At 43.2% G+C, this 18,048-nt stretch overlaps 1 protein-coding gene across 6 annotated transcripts in view; it reads left to right on the forward strand.

The window, feature by feature from the left end:
- LOC126195414 (protein croquemort-like) overlaps positions 1 to 18,048 on the forward strand; it is a 1,080,874-nt gene that overhangs the window by 929,153 nt on the left and 133,673 nt on the right. The gene's annotated exons all lie outside the window — the stretch shown is intronic.

Below are 18,048 nucleotides of genomic sequence, written 5' to 3' on the forward strand. Positions count from 1 at the left end.
AAAAAATATTTCGGTTGTCACTGTTTGTATTCAATGTTAGCTACGTGTTAAGTTTCATTTAAGATGATCCCAGATTAGGAAGAACAGACAGCAGACGGGAATCATTGTACAACACTGTATACATGTGAACATAGAAAATTTGTACCACATGTAGAGAGATTTCGAATGTGGATTACTTTCTTCTCTCGAGCAGTTGTTTTGACATTCGGTTATAAAAGTGATCCTGAACTACCTCAGATTCACAACGTCCTGGACGTTCTCTCCCACACAGTGACAATGATAGATTGGATCTGGCGAGCCGTTGTAGATGCCTAAACGAAGACGGAACTTTTAATAGTGCTCGGTACCTGTACTCCGCGGCCATCCTCAGAGATAGCAGACTCGCTGTAACCCACTCTGCCGCTGAAAACGCACTGGCAGTGTCCATCTGCACTCAAAAGTGTAGGTGATTAACTTCAAACGCTCAAAGAGGGGACTACGCGTTAACGACGGAACGCTTACGACACTATTTCTTAGTGTGTAACCGCATCCATCAGTGAAATTTGAGCAAGGCAATTCCATTGTGAATGGTAATGAGCAATGATCGACAGTATCATCTCAAGCGAAATTGTTTAAAAATAGACGCGTTGCAAAATCACAATACACAAAGAAGCGCAAATGTGTTAATGAAGAGGATCCTAAAACCCTAACTTAGAAATTTTCCCACGTGCATACTTGTTGCTTTGTTCAGCGCCCTATTAATACTAGAAGCTTTGGAGATTCTGTGAACGAAGCGAACCACGGGGCACCGCTGCTTCTGGTGGTAAACGCGTCCATTTATATATGAAGTGACAACTGAAAACTTGCTCGAGCAACAACACTTCCTTGCTTTTCTTGAGCAGCAGCCTCTTTAGTTTTTATGCTTTTGGTCTCTCTCACCACATTTAGCCTGAAAACAGCTTGTCATAATCACCGCCAGCGGCACTGGATGTTTAACCGTAAAGTTTGACCTCCCTGTGTCCAGGAGGAGGCTGGTTGTTGAAATTAAGGCTCGTTGTAACTAACTAAACCCCGAACAACGAGATAATGTTGAGTTCTTCTGTGGCAAATAAGATTTTAAGACTAGAATCTGTGCTAAAACTTAATTTTTTTTCTTGGTTTTGATCTTGTCTGGAACGACACGGAAAATGTTATCATGTTTAAGACTGTGTCTTCCTTACCCCTCGATGCTCGCCATTTGAGAAAATGAAGTAAAAATTGCAGCTATGTTTTATGATATCTAAAAAGACTACAGAAAAAAACGTAAGGGGATGTTAAAGAACACAACATTGCTAAATCTGACTATTCAATTCATTCTTGTTTTTCAAGAATGAGATCAAAAAAATTCAACCTTCCTTTAACTTTTTGAATCCCAACAATATGAAAAAAGCTATAATTTATAAGGTTTTCAGAAGAAACGAATACAAGATGATGTCGGCAGAAAGTAAACAACCAGTTGTTTTTTGAAGTTGGTTTCACCTTGGAAAAACTGGGACATTGTTTTCGGTCACCCACCATTTTACGTGATGTACTTAACTCATTTCGCATTTTTTCTGGACGCAATCCCACATCTCAAAGCTCGCATCCATTGATACTGCCTACAAAAAATTATAAATCCAAATAACGTTCGAAAATGGGCCTAAAATTTAATAAATTCATATCAAAACTAAGTAATGGCACAGTGGTTTCATTTCTAAATTACTCTTAAAAGCAGTAGTAGAAAATGAAATTTACGTTACATTAACTGACAGTGATCATCACAATAGGATCGCTACAAAGAAAATCACTAGTCACATTCTCACAGTCACGTAACACAAACTCCGCGCCGACCGTTGCTTTGTTCGCTGTAAATGACTGCTGCAATGCACTACCTTCGTGTAAGTACCTCAGTAAAGCACTAGACGTCTTGTCTTGTAATAGAATCGGTGGTTCCATGCGAAAAGCAACTGATACTTCAAAACAAAATTAATAAAATCATGTTTTCGGGCAGCAACCATTGGTGGCCAGTGTTAATGACAAAATAGAATTTTAGTGTGGTGTCGACATTAAAATTTTTTTAAAAAAGCGCGCTCTGATAATATCTGGTGACTGACAAGACATGCGGAATACCCAGGCAATGTCAGGCCATGAGGAAGAATCCTGAAGTATTTTCTAGTATCATCAACGAAAGGTTATGCATTCAACCGAGCCGGGAGTGAAGTAAATACAGCAATAGTGTACAAAGTTCTCGAGTAATTCGTGTATTTTAAATTGTGTGAAGCGTATATGAGTGAGTGAGTGAATCGTCTGTTGTAGAAGCAAGTCACCAAAACGTCTAGCATCAGACAAAATGTTTTGATACAGACTGCCGTATTTTTGCTGGAACTAGTATGAAAGAAAAATTATGGGGATTTTAACATTCCCATAAGTAGAACGAAAATAATTTTTCACTTAACTAGCTTCTCCAGCAAACTTATTTTTAAGACATAGTTCTCCATTTCTTAGAATTTTGTAATAAATCCCATATTTTTGGAGGAGGACTATGTTTTTAATCAGATTTGGCTACATTGCTAATAAGATAAATAAAAATATTAATCAGCTGTTCAGTGTCATTACCCTCGGAGCTAATCAGTCCTCAGAAACAAGCTCCACAGCTCATTCTGCCGCTCTAGTAGGTCATTCTAACATGCTACCACGAAAGGGTTCATATCTATCCAGGTAATGTTTAGGGTATTTAGGTCTTGCCATGTACTGATACTGACAAGATCCTTAAGCAGTCACGAAAGAACTCCGGATCAGACATAAACAGGACTGTAGTGGGGCCAGAAAATATATTATTTCATGCTGTAATATTATATTTTAGTTGAGCTTGTGAATGAAAGGACACTGTCAAACTTAACCCTGAGTGATGTTATTGTAACTGTACTCATTACACTATATTTATGAACTTCCTTTTTCTGAAGCGTACGCCAAAATGGTGGATAAATCAGGAGAAGGATCTTTTTTCAGAAGAGTCAAAGTTAAATGATTCCGTAAATATGTGGTCTTACTATCATTTTTCCAGGAGTGTTTTTATTGTAATATTCGTAGTCACTTTTTGTGGATGAGCTCACCATGTTTTGAAAATTTTGATATCTTGAGGGGAAACTCTGTGAACAGTAAAAAGATTAATTTTATTGAATTGTTAACCTCCAAAATATAACTGGTGCATAAAGCAGATCCCCCCCTGCTTTTTTCTTTTTTCTTCTTTCTTTCTCAGGAGACGCTTTATGGCCCCAAAATTTGTCACACTGTGAATACAACTGACCACGAACAGGAAAATTGTAGGTGCAATATTGTCAATTGGTCTTTTCTGATAGAGGTTATTCAAAAATCAAACAACTGCGCGGCTCTTGTTTTGTCCTGACTAAAAACGATGTTTCTTTACTGCATTGCGTATCTCAATCGCTATGTAATTGAGTAAAAAACTGCACGCCTCATCTGTAGCTCTTACCCTCATGACATAGGCAAATTTTAGAGTTCCTGCTTTGCACGCCATAGATACTAAGAACGTTGATCCATAACTGGCGGATGTAAAAAAAAAATTCATTTACAGAAATATACTGGAGGGACGAGATTTGTCGAGAATCGAAACATACAGCGGAAGTTTCCTCGTCGTGAATCTTCGATGCTTCCTGCATACGAGCACAAAAATTTTTGGAACCTGCTCTTCTGTACAAAGAACTCTATTGTACGTTTAGCGTAATCATTTGGGGATCGGTCTACAAATTTTGATTTTCAGCTTTCACACTGAGACATACCTGAGTCTGAAATCGAACGAAGGAACACCCAAAGTTTTTACGAAAATAAGAATAATAAAAACGGTACTTGATTTCGTGTTTCATGTCGGCATTAACATTAATTAATAACTGATCGTCTGTGACATTCAAACGAGCATGCATGTGCTTGTATTTTTCGCCATAATGTATCGCTTTATCTCCAAATTTTGCAATATTATTGCAGATGCGTGCATACATGTTGTGACGAATACCACTGCTACTCCTGTTCTGGCACCTCAAGTCTTTCGGGGTAGTGTAACTGGCAAATTATCCCTTCTCTCTTTCTTGAAGTACCGTGGATTTATTTGCGTAGAAGCTTTAGTGCACCGCGAATATCTAAATTATAAATTTGAGAATAATTCTCTTTAAATTTGCCCTCATTAAGCTTATCACTGTTTTTGCGTAACTCCTCGTCTGAGCCTCGTTTCCCCGTCTACATTAAACTTCAATAACGTCAACCAAAGTATGAGCACACGTAGCCTGAGAATTTTTATTTTCTAGAGGGTGAAGATATATCTACGTACATTTATAAATCATTCATTAATGTTTAAATGACATTTTTCATTGCACGTACCCATATAAAGTACATGTCTTCGTTTTCTATGGGTTTTCCCTATCAGTGTAAGATACACAACCTTGTATTAAGAATACTATTACGTTCGTAGCTCCTTGTTTCCTTTTAGGTCTAGGTTTGTCTTCTCAATCGACGGAAATCTCGCTATGGTGGTGGCTTACTGTTGTTACTGAGAAACACTGCGCTAACCACAAAACATTTTTCACTCAGCTATCGCCAAACTATGAACATAAGTCACTACTCTAGATTCAGAGCAGCGACACCAACCGACAAATTGTAACATAAAAACACAATATCCCAACAGTTGATTGCAGAAACCGGCCAGAGTCTGTGACTTTCTGATGTAAATGCGAAATTCAGCGGTATTCGAAACAGCTACAGCAGCAAAATGTGAACTTACCTTCATAGTAGCAGGTTCATTTTTTGTTGTGGCGCTCAAACTGGTATCTGAAATGAAAGATTCAATTAGGATGGAGCACATTCAGAATATACGCAGATGAGTTCGTAATAGTGGAATCTTCCTGTGTAGTGTTTCGAAATTGACCGTGGTGTTCGGATGTGGCGTGGCAGGAGATTAAATTAAAGTCGTAGGCACACGGACCGTGCTGATGAACGTTCAGGAACGACGCGACTTGTGCATACGGTACGTGGGCCCCAATGTGGTATACGCGATCAAAACTCACTCCAGCGGCAGTTGTGGGATGTTTCTAGTTCGTTAATCATACTGTTTAGTAAACCGGCGCGCATAAAATTCCCAAGTTAACTCTATTAAAAAGCATATCTCATCTATTGTCCATATGCTACTCACATTGTTCTATATGTAGTATACACAAATAAAAACTTCAATATCCATGTACATATTTTAAGATGAAAACGAAAGTACCATGTCCAATCAATAAGGACACAGGCTTATAAATGTTCCATTACAAACAGTGCGATACAAATTTGCAATAGTTATCCACATAAGACAAACATTATTCCATCACTCCGACATTTTAGTAAAACCCCAACGTCATTCTTACTTGATCACTGTTCCTACCTAGTAGCAGAATCTTTGCAACATGTGAATTACGAAACGTAAAAGAAAAACGACCGAAATATCTTTATACAAGCACCGCAAGCTGTCCTGTAGATTAAACCAATTGAAGAAACTCACTACTCAAAAAAAGGTGAACTTATATTTACATAACATCGAATATTATAGTATATACTTTTATTAAACTAATAATAAAGCATCAGAACCTATTAAAAACGTCAATGTTAGGGGAAAAACATGTTAAACGAGGGTAGATGCGAACCACCGCCCATATCGTTCGAGAATCCGTAACGCTACTCACTACGATGTTTTCTTTTTTTTTTTTTTAATCATCTCATTTTGTTCGGGACAGACGTCCTGAGACACCTGTTTAAGTTCTTTGTTGATTTATTCACTAAGTTTTTTTTATTACAAAGGCAGCGACCCGTCTGACCGAACACGCTGAGCTACCGTGTCGGCAAGCTAAACCGCCGAAGCATATATGGTAGCCAATATTTGCATGTTGCCACTCGCTAAAAGCTTTAATCGTAGCTATGTTACTAATTGAGATTTAACTATAACAAATTGTACCAAGAAAAATGAGTTTTTTGTGGAACCTCAGTGTGTCGTTGCCTTCAAATAGCAGTGTCTCATAATACGCAAGTTAAAATAATTCTTTCGCGGCGAATATGTTTCTCATTATTTTATTGCAACGAGTCACACAATTAACGTGTTTTCGAATGATTCTCAATTTTCTGATGCTCAGAAACGGCATGTATACGTATAGGTTTGAAGTGAATGTGAGTATGGCGCCTCACAATTTTGTTCTGAAGGGAGATTGCGTGCGTGTGATGTATGTGGCGTTGTGCCATCTTATTGTTCAACGCTCAGACGCACGCTCAGAATATCTGACATGCTAGATATTGCTCCGCACGTTCGGAAACACTCCCGAACGTGCTATTCCACGCTATGACATCACAAACTCGGCACGCTCAACGTTCGGATGCACGGTCCGTGTGCCGACGGCTTAAGGCTTGTGTTGGGGTGACGTACCAAGTGACGCCAAGAGGAGGGCAGCTGCCCCATAAATAGAAAAGAAAAAAAATATTACCAAGCTTAACAAGTATAATATCCAAACAGACAGAAAGATGAATCAGTTCACTATCAGAGCGAAGAAAGCTGGGACTTGTAGCGAGTATACGCAGAGTCGTAAGTCATGAAATCTAAAGCCCCCTTCGGCGTTTCGCTATGTACGAATGTTCATAAAGTTCCGCTGTCATTTCAGTAAATTAATAACTCTATTAGAGATAGAGGGGCGTAATTTACGGTCAAACTTTCAACAGCTCTGTTTCCTTCTGTTACGCCAGAAGTTCAGTGTGTGCCCTGCGCGTCGCTCGTGGAATAGCAATATGCTGAGGTCACAAGTCATGGGACAGCGATACGCACATCTGCATATGGCGGTAGTATCGCGTACACAAGCTGCAAAAGGACAGTACATTGGCGGAGATGTCATTCAGAATCAAGTGACTCACGTAAATATGTTCCCGATCTGATTATGACCGCACGACGGGAATTAGGACTTTGAACGCGGAACGGTATTCAGAGATAGACGCAAGGAACATTTAGCTTCGGAAACCGTTGGGAAGTGTGTGCCGAGGTATTAACTCTTACGATGGACTGTGCGACGGCCTTCGCTTAACGACGTCAAGCGGCGTTCGTGTAGAGTGGTAAATGATGATAGACAAGCAACAACGCCTGAAATAACCACGAAAATCAATGAGGGACGTACGGCAAACACGTCCGCTAGGACAGTGCTGCGAAATTTGACGTTAATGGATTATGGCAGCAGACGACTGACTTGAATGCCTTTGCTAACAGCGCGACATCGCCTGCAGCGCCTCTCCTGGGCTCCTGACCACGTCGGATGGACCCTAGACCTGGTCGAATAAGTCCCGAGTTCAGTTGGTAAGAGCTGATGGTAGGGTTAGTGTGTGGCGCAGATCCCGTGAGGCCATGGACGCAAGCTGTCCACAAGGCCCTGTCCAAGCTGGCGGTGGCTCCAGAATGTTGTGCGCTGTGTTTACGTAGAATGAACTTCCTCCTCTGGTCGAACAGAACCGATAATTGACTAAAAGTGATTGTTCTTTTGCAGTCATTCATTCATGGACGTCATGTTCCAAAACAGATACGAAATTTTTATGGATGACAATGCATCATGTCACCGGGTTACAATTCTACGAGGTTGCTTTGAAGAGCATTCTGCTCAGTTAGAGAGAATGATTTGGTCACCCACATCTCCCGAAATGAATCCCACCCAACATTTATGGGCGGTAGTTGATGGGTCGTTTCTTGCACTGGCAACACTCTCGCAATTACGGACGGCTGTGGAGGCAGCGCAGCTCAGTATTTCTGAAGGGTACTTCGAATAACTTGAGTGCATGTCACGCTGAACTGCTTCAATGCTCAGGGCAAAAGAAGGTGCGACATCATTTTAGGAGGTACGACATGACTTTTGTCAGTCTGCGTTCATATTCTTCCTATGTACATGCCAGAATTGCAGCATCAGTAGTTCTGTTTCCTACCCTTCCTGCACGACTCGATGAAAACATGTCATCTATTGGTGTTGTGCACTCGCGATCCTTGACGTAACGCCACAAAAATAAGTCTTGCTATGTGACAGTGGGGGAGCGCGGGGGTCATGCGATGGGATCTTCCCGAACCGTGCAACTCTCAGGAAACGTCGTGCAGCGCGTCCAACGCGCGTGGGGAGATGTAGCCACCACGCTGTAAGATGATGGACGGCTACAGCTCTTCCGTCTGTCGTAGCGGGAGGTTTTCAATCATGTCTACTGAATGCGAATGGAGATGTCCACTTCCAGGAAGGTTTTAGACACTGTTTCTCCCTTCTTTGTTTCTGAACCACCTCGTTATGCTTGCTTTTGACGGTGCTGCTCTCCCATGTCGGCACAGACTGTTTTGTAGTACTGTTGTCACATATTTGCATTCACAGGGCAGCAATTACCTGCTATTACACATGTGGGAGTGCTCGTACAAAGCGATTTAAAGTGCACGACCACATAAAAGAAATCGAATGCGAGGCAGATGCCAGACACAGATTCACTGCAAGTGTAGGCCAGCCACAAGGGGAGTGTCTGAATACTGCTCGTCGGCCTGGGACCTGCTCTACAAGAGATCCGTATGTTCCTAGAAGACTCAACCAATTTATTGCTTCCTCCTATGCCCACCACCCGAAAAGACCACGAAGGGAAAATTGGAGCCCTCCCGGAAGCTTTTCAACAATCATTGTGGCAGCGTACCACTGGCGACTGGAAGAGGAAAGGGGAGGGCGAGAGACAGTACTTGTCCCGTCCTTCACCTCCCCGCCCCTCCCTTGCCCCCTCTCTTTTCCTCGGATACTGGATACGGTCTTAACTCAGTTGCGTTACCCATTAGCCAAACAACGGTGTGCTAAGCTACCAGCAAGGATAGGAAACCGCTATGTCAGCTCGTTTGACGTCAAGGGCGCTTACTGTGGTATGAAAATAATTTGTGTGACGTATTAACTGTTACTTGGATTTTTTCTCCTAATACGGCGGAGGTACTGGTGTGTGTGTGGGGCGGGGGGGAGAGGGGGAGGGAGCGCTGTTTGCTGGAATGAAAACCGTGGTGCCGCTGCCACGGCGGGCGTGTTGTTGACTCCGGGAAAAAACCGCAGGCAGGCCGAGCGGCACTCTAGCCGAGCTCGTAATTACGGCAGTTCAGTGTCAACGCGGGGCGCATGCACAGCGGAAAACTCGCTCGTACCCAAAGCGCGTTTAGTTCCCTGACCCGCTGCCAGGCACTATCCTTTGGATAATAGAGGAAGCTCCCCTAAAAACGCTGTTTCTCAGTTATACAGCTGTCTGTTGTGTGCGCGACGTAGTGTTTCCTTATGCCTTTTCCCAGTGCATCGTTTTTCTCCTGACTACATTAGTCTGCTAAAGGCTTGAGGAGGAATCGTACACAGTTTCCTCTATACTTCATTACCTTGTATTACTTTGACAGCGCACACGGAATATTTTAGCAACTTTTAAAAAACCAAAGTTCGCCTGCAGATGGGAGCTCAGGTCGACGAAGTTCTAAAGCAAATTAGAAGGACGAAACAGACCGTAATTTACGGGACGGGATTGGGGTTTGTATGCAGTGTGCTCAAACACATCGAAACGCGGAGTCTGAAGAGTTCGAGCGCTGTGGACGACGGTATGTGGACGAGCATTGTATTGCAACAAAATAAGGCCTTCCGGGAATCGACCTCTGAGTTTACATCGAATTGCATGTAACCGAACCGTCTCTATTTAGTGTTGACCCCTTTTCGTGGTAATGTTTTAGGACTGCCCTTCAGAGTCCGAAAAACTGTGAGCGTCACGTTTCTGCTGAACATTGACTCTTGAATTTCTTTTTGACGGGAGATAAGAGTGCTTCCATTACACGCTTTGGCGTTTGCTCTCTGGCTCGAAGTAACGATTCCATGTTTAATCTCCAGTGATCATTCGTTGCAGAAACATTTCATCTTCGTTAGCATGACGATCTAGTTTTGTTTCGGAACGCATCTCGCACAGAATTCGTGAAAGTTAAGTCGGTTAGGCATTATTTTGTTTGCAGAACCTTCACTAATCCGCCCATGGTTTGCCACATCGTCTGGTACTCACAATCTAGGAATGGCCTCGCTCAGTATCGGCACCATTTGTGGTTGCAGCTGGGCGCCTCGCTCTTTCCTCATCCTTGACGCTAGTTGCACCGCTTTCAAACTATTCAGTCCTCTGGTGAATACTTCTCTCTGACAAAACATTGCTCCCGTATTGTACCGAAATTCTTCTGTGAGTTGCCGTTCCCGGTACTCGCTCAGACCACAAAACTGATTGCGGTACGCTTCTCTTCTATGGTGCAGAGCGCACTGACTATGAGAACCCGTCAACCTACCACATAGGAACACAACGTTGACATCTAGCTCCTGGTGAGCACCCAGAAGCCGTAGTGCCAACCTAAAGAGAATTAGATCAAAATAGCGGATCTGGTAGCTGTATCTAACTTAATTAAAACTGCTAGTTGCTCTCAAACGACAGACAGTCGCCGTGTGTTTGAAAGAACCAGACCACTCCGAGTAGGACTGCCGCTCTCGGGTTCCTTGCAAACTTAATTATGTATCCTATGCACCGATGAGCCAACATTATGACCCCCCTGCTTAATAGCGGAAGTACGTCACTGATTCTGTTTACCAGGCACCCGACAATTTGTTAGGAGGTTTGTGGAGGTATGTGACGTGTCTTCGCACAGGTTACACAATCGCCGTAAATAACGGGCCGCTGATTTTCGTACGCGGTGATGGCGTCAGATAGCGACCCAGATGGGTTTCGTAGCATTTATATTAGGCGAATTTTGTCGCCGAACGTCAACGTGGGTTCACTGTAGTGCTGCTCAAACCACTGCAGCATGGTTCTGCCTCAGAGACACGGACAATAATACTCCTGGAAGAAGACACCGCCACCGGGGAAGACGTCGAGCATGAAGGGATGCAGGCGGTTAGCAGCTGCCAGCGTGTCTTTGATTACTACAATAGGTCCCGTGGAAGTACGGAAAATGTCTCCCATAGCATAATACAGTTCCCACCAGACTGCGTCCGTGGCGCGCTGCACGTTTCGAGCAGCCGTCCATCTCGATGACTGCATTTGTTGAGACGACCATCGACCTAGTATAGCGAAAATGTGATTCACCCGAAGAGCCGATCGTTTCCATTGATCGACGGTCGAATCCTGATGGTCCCGTGACCACTGCTGTCGTAATTGGGACAACATGTGAACACGTAGGGGTGTTCTGCAGTGGAGGTCAATGTTCAACAATGTATGATAAACGGTGTCCTCCAAAACACTTGTGCCTGCTCCAGCATTGTTCTCCTTTGGTAGAGATGCCACAGGTCACCGTCTATCCTACTTTACAGAGCAGACAAACCTACGAATCACGCGTTCTGTGAGTAGTCGTGGATGTCCAACCATTTAGCGCCTAGTGGTAATTTCACTGTCCTCCTCAACACTTTCCGTAGATGCTTACGACAGTAGCACGTGAACATTCGACCAGTAATGTACTTGACAGCAGGCCTATAACCAGAAACCTTGGTAGTCCAGTAACCATAATAAAATTTGTAAAACATGGAAAAGTTAATTTTCACTGTATCACCAAGAACCACCGTTGATTCAATTAAATCACCACAAAATGATTTTTCTAGCAGTTTCAGTTGGTTGTATAAACGTTCAGTGCGGTGTTGTACTCAAGTGGCGAGGGGGAAGACCGTGTAGAACACCCGATGCATTAAAACTACCATGATAATGTTCCTCCAGTCTTTATAACCCAGACTCGAAAGCTTTTGCACAGACGGGGGTGTGAAGGAAGTTTACCACTGTGCCACTTCCGTCGGTCGCGAAAGTCGGGCTGCCTCTGGAACAGACGGCAGCTGCTGCTCATCCCAACCTTCCACAAAGAAGTGAGCGCTTGGTCTGACGTGCGCATCCGCGACGCGTTTCGACCTTTGAACCGTCATTATCAGCCTGAGCGATTAATACTGCTAATTAGATGAAGTCAATTTGTGGACTTACTACGTTGAATTGGGCCACAAAAGCGTGGAATTCATCTTCCCACAGCAAGTGCGGCCTAACATGATTAATCCCCAGTAACTTAGTTTTGTCACTGAGGCTTCTGTATTTACAATTGCTAATACTCTGGCACAAATACTTAAAATTAACTCCTTGCGAGCGCTGCTGTGCCCACGCGCCTCACAGAACCTCTGCAGTAAGTTACTGGCACGTAGCAGCAGTCGGCGCCAGGTAGTGCTGCAGTTAGTGTTTAAAAAAGTCGTTCTCATACCTCTTCGTAATCTGGCCTCCAAAACCAGCCCGCAAATCACATGCCTGACGGCTTCGCAGACACGTTAGCTACTCGAGGTGGTACCATTAAACGGCTAATGGAGCCATGCAGAAGGTTTCGTCTGCATCTACATAGTAATACCTGAACATGCAGCTTGCCCTAGACTGGAACGGTGAGAAGCTGTGCTTGTCCATACGGAAAAGCCATTCAGCCTTCATCCGAAAATTACGTTAGTGCGACAAATTAATGAAGGCTGCCGTGCTTGCTGGAGAGATTACTTTGCTTACCGGGCACACTTGGCACAGTGACAGTGCACCATCTAACATCACGTTCAGAATTATTCCTATCTGCTGACATTCATTACAGCAATTGAAAGTTTTGTATTCAATAAATATCATTGTCAACGTATGTCATCGTTGTTTTCATTGTAATTTCCGTCTTTATCATCATGATGATTATCAGCTATTTGTCTCTCACTCTTAAATAAGAGTCGTCCTAGAGTTTTCCATGCAATGTCTTCTTCAGCGTTGCCCATCTACGCTGCCCCTCCACGTTTCCAACGACGTTCTCCTACCCCACTATGTCGTCCATAACCTCGGGCTTTCCTCATCTGCTGGAATCCGGCAAAGAAATTTTTTTGTCTTTTATCTATTCACGTGGCTACAAATACATATCCCGTGTATCACCATTTCGTTTTCAGCGTGGTCATAATTACTTCTTTCCTTTAAGCGTGTTTCCTTTTCAATTTCTTTATCACTTCTAATTCCAAACATGTGTATCTCTCTAACTCATGGAGCAACACAGAGTTATCGGGTGGTTTTTACATGTCTCACCGCCATAAATGAGAATCGTTAAATTACCCATTTCACCAACGGTGAGATTTTTTGTTTATGAAAGACACTACGGGCGATTTCTGCTGTTTTATTTCTGTTACTGATCATTGGAGGAATGAGTTCTTAGTATAACACAGTTTTCCCTTGTCCATATATGTATGTACATGGCGCTGATGTCGAACTCCTTGGAACACTACTAGGACGATATACGTGTATGTGATGCATTAAGTTTTTCTTCTTCTCATCGTGACGAATATAAATAATGTTAATTAACACTTCCATAATATGTGCACTTGAAAATAATTTTCTCAGACGCATCAAATAAAATGAATAACTCGGAGTTTGTAAATAATTTTCACATTCATGTCAACTGGGTCGTTTACCACCAGAATTTACAAGAATATGGCATTTCTTAAAAATTTTTAGCTAATTTGAATAAACATAAGTTGACTGTAGCACTGCCAAAAGCAGGATGAGACTACATTAAAGCTTTTATTACATTCCCCACGATTCAGTTACTTACATTCTTCAATCATAAACAATGCAGGAAACGTGGCAGAGCTTATTGCAGTGGATACCCATCAACGCAGTGAGTACGGAACACAGCAACGTGGCGCGAAGATCAGCCTTCGCGACATACATCCAGAGAGAGAGAGAGAGAGAGAGAGAGAGAGAGAGAGAACGACCACACACGCACTTTGTACGGCTAGGAAGTCTTTGGCAACGGACCTCTTTAATGAAAAGTTCTGTAAAGTTGCCGCGTCAAATTCGGATATACCCCAAGTTTTCGATGTTCACCGCCATGATCGTAAAGTCTGACAACGATGGAAGCAGTCATCGACAGGGTGGAATATTATCCGAATTTGACGGGTGAAGTTGACCGAAAACGTTTTATAGAAACAATTTGTAGCTTTACATTAAACAAATACTAAAACTTTAAAATTATTGGAGTGGCTGTATCGTCACGTTTGATCGATCGTGTAGGAAGCAAAGTTATTGCTGATGCTGAATAAGTTTTGCATCACTACACCATTCAGCTGCAGGACGAGTTTAAGGTTCAAGCGACGCAAGTGGTGGGATTCGTGATGCATCTCTTGTGTGGAAAAATGTTCTCTAAATGGCAGTGTTAAACAACCATCTTAAATGTACCCTCCGCCATATGTAGATGTAGAATATCTGGGTGTAGCGTTACAAAGCAGTATGGAACTGAACTGACATATACGGTCTGTAGGAGACAAGGCGAATAGTCGACTTCTGCTTATGGGGAGAACGTTAGGAAAGTGCGGTTCATCTGTAAAGGAGACGGCATGGAGGACACTAATGCGACCCACTCTGTTGACTGTAGTCGGGGTTGGGGGTCGCCACCAGGTCGCATTAAAGGAAGGCATCGAAGCAGTCGAGAGGCGAGCGATGTATTCGAATAACAGTAAAATATTACGTGTACGCGTGAAGAACTCTAATGGGAATTCCTGAAGGGAAGGCAACGCTCTTTTCGAGAAGCACTGTTGAGAAAATTGAGACACTAGGCATTTGAGACTGACTGCAGACGATTCTACTGCCGCCAAAGTACGTATCAGGTAAGGACCCCTGGTGACAGGATTAGAGAGACTAAGGCTCATACTGAGGTATGTAGATAGTCGTTTTTCCCTCGCTCTGTTCGCGAGTGGGACAGAAAGAAAAAGGACTAGAACTAGTCCGCCACGCGCCACACAGTTGTATGTACATACAAATGTAGAGGAATGTGTACGGATATTTAGAGTTGCACATCGTTACACTCTCAAGACGATAATCGGCAGCAAGTAAGTTAGGTATGTCTTAATAAGGCGTCTACGATGTTTAACCATTAAAACAACTTCGATACAATTGTAAAGTGGTACCTTATGTGATGCTCAAATGTGTTGGTATTTTTAATGGATGGGTATAGAAAGGAAGGAAGAGGAAACTGAATTTGGTACATCATGCAGCCTACACTTCTAGGAAAGAGGCGGGAAAATTCCTGACCCTGCGTTGGTATCCGACGGGCAGACCAGCTTCAGTAATTTCTTAGGCCCTTTGCTAGAAGACGCAGGGAAGACGTTCGGAATTTAATCAAAGATATTGGCGCGCGGCGTGGGTAATCAGGAACTGTACGTCTGCTTCCGTCGTCTATATTGGATGCAAATTACGATGATGGAACTTCTCTCTTGACCGTTATTGAAACTGTCTAGGCCCAAATTCAACGTCATCTCAGCAGAGACGAAACCATTTCACGGAAATAGTTACGTTATTGAATAAAGTGTCAAACAGCATAAATCACCAACTTATTTCTCTGTGGAAACTCTTTCGGTTGAGAAATGTCTATGGAATTATTTCGTCTCTTGGTCATGATATTAAATGGTATACACGTTCCAAACCGAACTTAAAAGAAAACCATTGAGCGCTGTTTTGACATTTATTTGTACTCAGATTTATTTCTTGTAATTCCATAGCTTGTGTAAAACATTCGTGGGAAACATAATGAAACAGAACGACTGCGTCGGAAAGTGTGTTTTGGTGTCGCCACAGTGGCCGGGTGTCGCGTCGTGTCGCGTCGTGTCCTCTTGGCACGCTCACCTCGTCCGTGCCTGGGAGCTGCGGTGTAGCCGCGGCCAGAACCCGCGCAGCCTCGGCGATATTCGGCGCCCGAGACAAATTGCGCGAGTAGGCTCCACAGATTTAGACGGAAATGTTTATCTGCACACTCGGATCGATTGTCTGCACAGCTGTTTATTAATATCCTTAAGAGCAGGATAAAATGGGAGGTAAATAAGTACACACCAAGGCTACAAACGCGACGCACTACGAAGGAAACATCCGAATAGGACGGAAATCGGTAGATATGATGTCCATGCATAGACAAACAAATCATCAAAATTTCACAGAAATGGATGATTTATTCAAGACAAACAGCTTCACAAAGTGAATAAGTCAATAACGCGTTTGCCCAGCTCCGGCCGCTATGCGACAGTTACTCCGCTTGACCCTAACTCATAGTTGTTGTACGTTCTTCTGAGGGATATCGTAACGCATTATGTCCAGTTAGCGCGTTAGATCGTCAGAATCCAGAGTTGGCTGGAGAGCACTTACCATAATGTTCCAAACGTTCTAAGTTAGAGAGATCTGAAGACAATGCTGGTCAAGGTAGAGTTTGGAAAGCACCAAGAGAAGCACTAGAAATTGTCGCCGTGTGCGGGCTGGCTTTATCTTGCTGAAATGTAAGCCCAGGATGGCTTGCGTGAAATGCAACAGAAAGATGCACATAACACTGTCGCAGTAAGGCTGTGCTTTAAGGAAGCCACGCAAGAATACCAAAGCGGTTCTGTTATGAAAACAAGTTACACCTCACGCCATCACTCTCGGTTGTCTGACTGTATGACTGGCGACAGTCAGCTTGGTATTCCACCACTGTCCGGGGCATCGCCAGACAAGTCTTCCCTGGCCTATTCGAAGTGGGACTAATCACTGAAGACAACTGGACTCCAGTCAATGAGATTCCAGGCCGCATCTTCCAGACACCACTGCAAACGGCGTCGTTGGTGTACAGAGGTCAATGGCAGTCGGCTGTAGGGCCGCCGTGGACTCAGACCCCCTCCGGTGAGCCGCCTATTAGTGGTCCTTGTGGTCACTGAAGCACCAGTTGCACGTCGGATTGTGGTGATAATAATGAATCTGGAGCTTTGAGTGCCCCTCTGGCTATTGCTCAAGTACTGTCGTCCCTCTGGAACCACCACTTTCTTCCTGTGGCTGCGTTTCGCCATGGTTTACCCATTCCCGCCGACATCGTCGAATAGTGCTATTGCTCGTACTGTAATCTCGAGCGATATGCCGATTACTCCAACCGGCTTCTTTGAACCCAACTGTAAGTCTTCTCTCAAATGCTGGCATGTGCTTATATTGTTCATGCGCCTGTCTGAGGCATAATTACTGTTCAAATGAGTACACAGAATGAAATTAGCAAAAGCTTTGTGCCCTGGTATCGACGTAACACCGATACCTGTATGAATACCGTGTGCATCATAGCTCCTTCGTGCTGCGCCGGTTTTATACTGGAGAAGACCAATTTGGAGTTAGAGGAGGCAAAGGAACAAGAGGAGTTGTGTTTGCCTTGGAGAGAAGGATGGATACGAATATATGGAGTCACGAGACCTTCATTGAATTAGAGGAGTGTTTGAAATGTGAATTGAGACTACTATTTAGAACTATGAACAGAAAGGACTGGACTGGAAATGTAGAATAATGAACAATCAGCTGTATCAGAACAGCAGCAGAAAACAGGGGTAGAGGAAGAGGACAGGATTATAAAAGAGCTAGACAGGGATGTCCTATGTCCTGAGAACGCTATTCAGATCATGAAGGAAAGGAGAAACGGAATAAAAATGAATGGGGAAAGAATGCATTTATTAGATTTACAGACTCGCAGAAAGAAATGAATAGAATTCAGCAGGTCGTATCGGTTACCCTTAAATTAACCAAAATTGAAAGTGAACAAACGGAAAACGAAAGTAATGGGGCTACAGGAAAAAATGAAAGAAATCAAAATCAGTATAACAACTAATGACGTCATAGCTCATCGGATGAAACAACTTTATCTCGGTGGTATAACCACAGAGGGCAATAGACGCTTAATGGAAGTGAATAATTGCATTCCAAAACAGGAATTTACGACTAAGAAAAACATTTTGAGCTGCAACCATATAATATGTAACACACAGCTCAATGGAAGTGAAAGTTGGACTCTGGGTGAAATGCGAAAGGAATCTAAGCTTCCGAAATTTGGATATGGCGGAAAATATCAAGAAGTAGCTGAGGGGAAAGAAAATTAACTTGCAAGTCTTAAGAGAAGTCAACCAATGGGGAAGATTACTACAGTAAACAGAAAAGAGGGTAAAAGTGCTGCTA

Source organism: Schistocerca nitens, chromosome 7 (assembly GCF_023898315.1).
Source record: "Schistocerca nitens isolate TAMUIC-IGC-003100 chromosome 7, iqSchNite1.1, whole genome shotgun sequence".
NCBI lineage: Eukaryota > Metazoa > Arthropoda > Insecta > Orthoptera > Acrididae > Schistocerca > Schistocerca nitens.